Genomic DNA, 7,104 nt, shown 5'->3' on the forward strand with positions numbered 1-7,104 from the left:
CTTTAACTGTTTGTTCGATTTTCAGCCTGGCATACCTGTTTCAAAAGGTAGCTTTTATTATCTGGATACTTTTCATTGAAGCTCTGATTTCGTGGAGTCGTGCAAGGATTGGTGACCATTTGACGTTGTCAAAGGCCCCGGTTATATCCAAGAATACTCCAAAGACGTGCCTGTATTTTGATCCGTCTGCCCAATTGTACAGTAAATTCATCGCTGTGATGGTGGATCGACCCGTCACGAACCCGTGTTGTTTCCCTATTTCGTTTATCGAAGTCTCATTCTCTATTTCGTTTATGATGAGTGTTTCCAGTGCCTTACTAATTGTTGGCAGAAGACTAATCGGTTTGTATGATTTCGGGCTGGACTTGTCCTTTTTACCAGGCTTCGGGATCATTACTAATTTAGAGGTCTTCCTACAATCTGGGAAGGTGGCATTCTCCAGACACCTGTTCATGAGGTGAGTAATAGTGCCTTTAATTACTGGCAATGTTTTTCTAAGTATTCCGGCGGTGATGACATCCAGACCCGGAGCCCTTGTTGGTTTCATACGCCAAATTGCATATTTTACCTGATGTTCTACAACCGGAATAAATGGTTCCAGCGGACCCTGCCACGAAGATCTCCCCTGGTTGGGGTCTTCCGGGACAAAGGTGCCGAGTAAAAGGTTCAGGGTGTCATCTACTGATTCAGTGTGCATACCGTCTTCCCTGGTCAGAGAGCTGGTAACTTCTCTCCTGTGTGAGCCATTCTTAGCATACATGAACGCTTTTCTCCAGGTGTTCGCATTTAAGTCATTAGACAAGTTCCTCCAGGAATCCATCTTTGATTTCCTAATTTCGTGAAGGTAATCGTTCCTCAGACGGTTATATGCAGGTCTGTTCTGTAGTCTTAGTCCCTGTTGTTTGCTTGTGTTAAATATTTTACTCAGGGAGGTCAATTTGTCTGACCACCATGGCTGCCTGCGTATGGCCCAGCGTCTCCCAGCCTTTAAGGGAATGGATTTAGTGGCCACGGTTGTTATAGAGTCTGTAGCCGTATGTGCGTTCACACCCGCTGTTGTCTGAACTAGTAATACATTTCTGGTTAACTCCTGGGTGAAAGAGTCCCAATCTGCTCGTTTCACATCAAAGCGTTTGGTTTCTTGACGGGCTCTAGGCGATGTTAAGTCGACTGTATAGCTGAGCAAGCGGTTATAAGCGGTTTAAGCGGTTAGTAGTCACTGTATGTAGCACCGCTAATAAGCCATTCGGTGATTTTGCTCGTAGTGCCTGGTGTGCTGAGTGTCACATCAATGTTGGAAGAACCCATTCCGTGACGAACGTAAGTATCCATGTTACCTGGGGTGTTTAATATTCCGAGATTGAAATCGTCGATGAGGTCTTCGGTTATGCGACCCCTATGGTTCGAATCTCTGCTGTACCATCTAGGCGAATGTCCATTCCTGTCGGCCTCGATTATAGTTTCAGCACCGTCTTCAAGAATCGTCCTCAGTTTTTCGGTGAAGGTGTACGTATGCATGCTATACTTAAAATATGCTGAAACTAAGGTCAGTGGCCATAGGCTACGGCCTATTTTTATGGCTGCTATATGGGTCGATACATGCCTAGTCAGTTCAATTGACTGAAAGTCCATGTCCATAATAATAATCGCGGCACCTGGGTCGTCCGCAGCCACTATCCTGCAGTCTTCGAACCCGTAGATTTTGCCTGACTGAGCAACTGGCTCTTGTATGAGTGCTACAGTAATCTTGTTCTTTGCACAGAAGTCTCGCAGTTGTAACTAGGCTGTGCGTTGTCCATTTAAATTTTGTTGTACGATTTTAATCATTGAGAGCCGAAGTCCGTGCGCCTGAGGAGGCTACGCGCCGCCTGGGTCCTCGCTTTACACGCTGCGCTGAACGCCTTGTGTGGTCCCTGGCAGTTTGCACACTTTATGACTTCGCCAGATTTCGATTACATAAGTAATGGTGTCAAAACTATTCGAATAAAATGTAGTATATTTTACGACGATATTGAAATGGCAAGGGTAATAAATTAACCTAGGTAGTATTTTTCACGAAAAATCTGTGAAATAATGTGAAAGCATGTGAAGAAATCACCTTAATAGGGGAAACGAAGAAGGGGATACAATAGGAACGAGCGGGAATAGTATTGGAAAAAAAATAATAGTTTCAACAAATGATCAGTTACCACAGACAACAACACAAAAAATTGATGTAGATGAAGTTCTAAGAAGAATGATTAAAAATAGACCGAATACAACTCCAATAATTCCGAAAGTTTACCATAATGTACTTTATGAGCGTTTCCTTAAAATTGGGAAGCAAAACGTCACAATAATCTCGAACAATAGTACAATAGTTTAGAAATAAAGTACAAAACAGTACCGTGATTGATAATAGTAATATTAATAAGAATAATATTGATAATAATAATATTGATAATAGTGATTTTGATAATAATAGTATTGATAGTTATAATATTATTTCGGATAAGGAAGAAACGAGTGGAATAAATTATAATATAATAACAGTGAAATTGGTAGTAACACTAATAGCATCTATAGTCGTATTAGAAACAATGGGATATAAATGTAAGAATGAAAACGAAACGAACTTAGTTATACACAAACAAAACAAGACATAACCGATAATCCGGATGTACACGTAACGAGAGTATAACGATGACAAAATGAGAAACATAAATAGGTTATTTTTAGGTTATTTTTAGCTAGTCGTAATAATTATATTATAAATAAATACTAACAAATAATATAATGGTGGGAGTAATTAACATAATTTACTTGTAAAACTCATGTGAATAACATGTATTATAAGAATTAATTAATATAAAAATGAAAATTCGAATTAATAATACAGTAATATAATTGTAGGGACGAGCAAACTTCTGCAATTTTGACTACAGACACAGACGGTACGAAAAGGTTAGTACGGTTCAGTGGCAATGATGAGCCGATATTTGAACTGGCATTGACTGTGCGAGCAGGGGGTCGTATATTTGTGGTGGTATTGAAGAAAGCGGGAGAATACGTAATAGAAAAAGAAGTGTATCGTTATAGGTGGGCGGAACCCTTCATATATCAGAAAAAACACTCATTCAGGACAATGATAACTGTCAGTGTGGTGGCGTGAAAGGTACACCTACAAAAAAATTTCTGGACAGGGATATAATAGAGTTATGTCAATGGTTACTGAATGAGTTCAAGAGTCCAGATGCACGAAGAATTTCAAGTATACCGTTTCGGTACCATCTGGATATACACAGACCACTGCTAGCGCAGGACAGACCTCGGAGGATAGGAGTGGCGAGTATCGTTTTTAACAGGACGGAACGACCAGCCCTTACGGGGGAAGCAACTGTCGAGCAATTAGAGAAAGACATAAAATTGGCGAATAGAGTCATAAATGAATTTGCCGAATTAAATAGTGAAATAAATGTAGAAGCGTGGTCGAACTTTAGGAATACGCAGGTGTACCGAGTAGCTCAATTAAACAATAATAGAAATAATAATAGTAACAATACTAATAATAGTAATAGTAATAATAGTAGTAATGTAGTTGAAGGTATTGATAATGGTGATTGAATTAATAGTATGCTTAGAAGTATAGATGAATTAGAGGTAGTTAATAATAGTGATAGTGATAATGAGGAACTTGATATAGTTCCGAATAACTTTATTAGTAATATGGACGAAGTAGATGGATTTACAGATATTGATAGTGATTGAAATATGAAAATAAAATAAGAACATTTTTTTTTATTTGTAAAAAAAAAAAAGGGAAAAAAATATATAAAAATAACTTATGTGTTGAAAAATACTAAATTGATTTCTAGTTATTGACAGTGGGAGAACGGTTGGTAATTTTCAAACGCATGGCGGGAACAGCATTAGTTGTTCGCGGGGTCGTACACTTGACTAAATGGAGATAAATGGATGAGATTTATTAGGCATTACGATAATATATCATGTTAGGGCTAATTTTCATAGATTTGGAAGCTAATATATGTATATATTATTTTAGGTTCTTATTAATAACAGCGACTGAAAGTCAACTTCCATTTAAGGTGGAAGAATTTAAAAATCAAACAATGATGTATTATGAAAATTACGGAACTGTAAGATTAACAAGAGCTACCTGGCAATTAATCACGTATTTGCCATTGCAAAATTACGACAGTAGACACGATAAATTAAATACGGAAATAAGTATAATGGTTAACATTTGTAAAAATTACGTAACGACATACGAAATGTGTTTTAGATTAGACGATATTTTTAAAGTTATGTTCCAAGAAATTTCGTTACAGCGCGAAAAAATGTACGAATCAATAAGTAGATTCTCTGAACATTCGGGAGAAGCAACCACTTTTCAAAGTAGGAAATGACGGGGGTTAATACATTTTGTGGGCTCAGCAATGAAAAAAAAAAAACACTATTCGGGGTATGCAACGAGGAATGTACAAAAGAGTCGGTAGAGGAAATAGGTAAAATAGAAAAAACTAATGAACGTATGTTACATATACTTAAGGACCAGACAACGGTAGTTAAATCTGCGATAAAGGGCATAAGTGCAACGTCGGGGGAAGTAAATAGATTATACGCAGACTTGGTAGAAAAACAAGAAACGATAGGAGAGTTAATCAATAAAACAAATACTCTTGAAGCGTTAGTTTTGTCAAACAAAATACATGGTATATTTACAGCGTTATTAGTTCAGTATTCAATGGAAACACAATCAAGAAGCGCTATCATAACAGCCGCAAGGACAGGAGTAATACATCCGAGTTTAATGACACCGCGTGAATTGGTAAATCATTTGACACAAATTAAATTGAATTAACTGATAAATTTAAATTTACCTATCCAGCGACACGGTAGTGTCGCGAGCTAAGTAAAAAAAAGGAAGGCGAATCACTCGACCGTGTATATAATATACAGAAACCTAAACATTCCCACTTAATACGTGTTAATATTTTGGTATTCTTTATTATTTAATCATTTATTAAGAGGACGTGTCACGAAAAATGTGCGCGTGCAACGACCAAGAGGATGCGCTGTTAAGTGTTTTAACGATCCGCAAGCGCGTGGCGTTTAAGTATACTATTCGCAATTCGCAACCGGCCGACGGCGGCGACGAGTGCTTGTTCGGGAGCGCCGTCCATTTGTCTATGAACGTTCGTCCGGTACGATTCGTATCATTATAAAATTCATTATACACAAATACCTCGGTAATATTTTCAATACCCTCGCGTACCTATGAACTACCGATTATAAATTAAGATACTGCTAACCTAAATTTATGTCCCAACATATAAATCGTAGAAACTATATTACCTATAACAAAACTTGATTTGTAGTTATTGAATCATTACTTATTTAAATATAATACTTATAGTAAAATCTAATAAATGGTAAATAAAATAAATACAGCGCAATTAAATTAATATTAACTTTTCGTGCTTTATCTTTTACGTTCAACTGTTAATGTTATATTAAAATATGATAATACGTAATTACAAATATTCTTTTTAATTAATAATATGTTGGTTGTACCAACACCTATACTCAATATAGTAATATAATATTTATAATATACTCTTAATGATAATATTAATACTCTAAAATCTTTATTTCTCATTCTGTAATTTTTGGAGATTGAGTACACTCACTGCCTAAAAATAACTAATTTAAAATGTATAGTTATATAATATAATGTTAACAAATTGTAACATAAATTAAGCAAAAAATTATTTATATAAATAACTGTTTGTTTAAAATTACTATACCAAACTACTATATAAGTACCTATTACACAATTCAATGAATTACATGAATTTATTTTAGTGTCTTTTATCACGGTTTGGGGCAGTAAAACTGCTTCGATTTTCTTCAACAGCATCTTGTTCCATGAGAAAGTGAATCTAGTTGTTAGTAAAATTTATTTTATATTATTTTTTTATGTTCGTGTCTGTTATCACCTCTTAGGATAGTAAAAATGCTTAGATTTTCTTAAACAGTATCTTTTCTGATAGGAAAGTGAATCTAGTTGATACTTTCTAAGATGTTTTTAAAAGCACCGTAAAAAACAAAAGAAAAATTAAGGAAAAACTAGGATTTTTACGCAAAATCTGTTTTCGAGAAAATCGATTTTGATATTTGGTGCAACTCTAATCAAATAACCGTAGGTACAATAATATGCTTAATATAGCTACTAATTGTATATACTAGCATTTTCAATACACCATTCCATTTTCAAAATAGTTTGACTTATTTTGAGCTGTTTACGGACATTGGCAGTTTTCAATTTTTTTAGTTTTTTTCTATAAATATCAATACAATTTTATTTGTTGGGTAAAAAAGCTTTAAAATATAATAGAAAGCTTCTAATATAATTTTTCAAAGATAGATGAAAATCAGTGGCGTAGCTAGACACATTTTTCTGAGTAGACCCGATATTTTGGTCTAAGGATGACCAATGAATATTTTTATAAAATAAAAAAGCTTCAGAATACCGTATGTTATACATTTATTATAGGCATATTACATAGATTTATTTTATGTTTTAAAACTGTTAGACAGTATAAAATTAAATTAATAAAACAAATATAGCTTTATTAAAATATTTTTAAATTGAAAATTCCAATTTTATTCTTTTCATTGATGCATACTCCTCAATTACAGCAGATGGGTTTTCTATGAATTTTCCACTTATCTCTCAATAGATAGCAAAGTTAAATTATTTAGTCTGCTACTTGTCATCGTTATGTCACCTTAGATATGTTTTTACTCTATTCATCGTCGAGAAACTCCTTTCTGCTGAGGCACTAGACATTGGAACTACCAAAACGTTATCAATAATTTTTGTTAATTCTTCAAAATATCTAACTTTGTATTTTTTTACTTCTTGATATAATTCAAAAAGATCAGATACAGATAAAAATAAGGTTTTTCCCAGTTGACATTGGCATTTTAATTTGGTAATAAATTCATTTGATCAATAAAATGGAAATGTTCCAGCATAACGACAAACTATTTCACTGTCTAAAAATATTGATGAATTTTGATCTAAAGTTTTCTAAATTT

The sequence above is a fragment of the Acyrthosiphon pisum genome, unplaced genomic scaffold (assembly GCF_005508785.2).
Source record: "Acyrthosiphon pisum isolate AL4f unplaced genomic scaffold, pea_aphid_22Mar2018_4r6ur Scaffold_21385;HRSCAF=23843, whole genome shotgun sequence".
Classification (NCBI taxonomy): Eukaryota; Metazoa; Arthropoda; class Insecta; order Hemiptera; family Aphididae; genus Acyrthosiphon; species Acyrthosiphon pisum.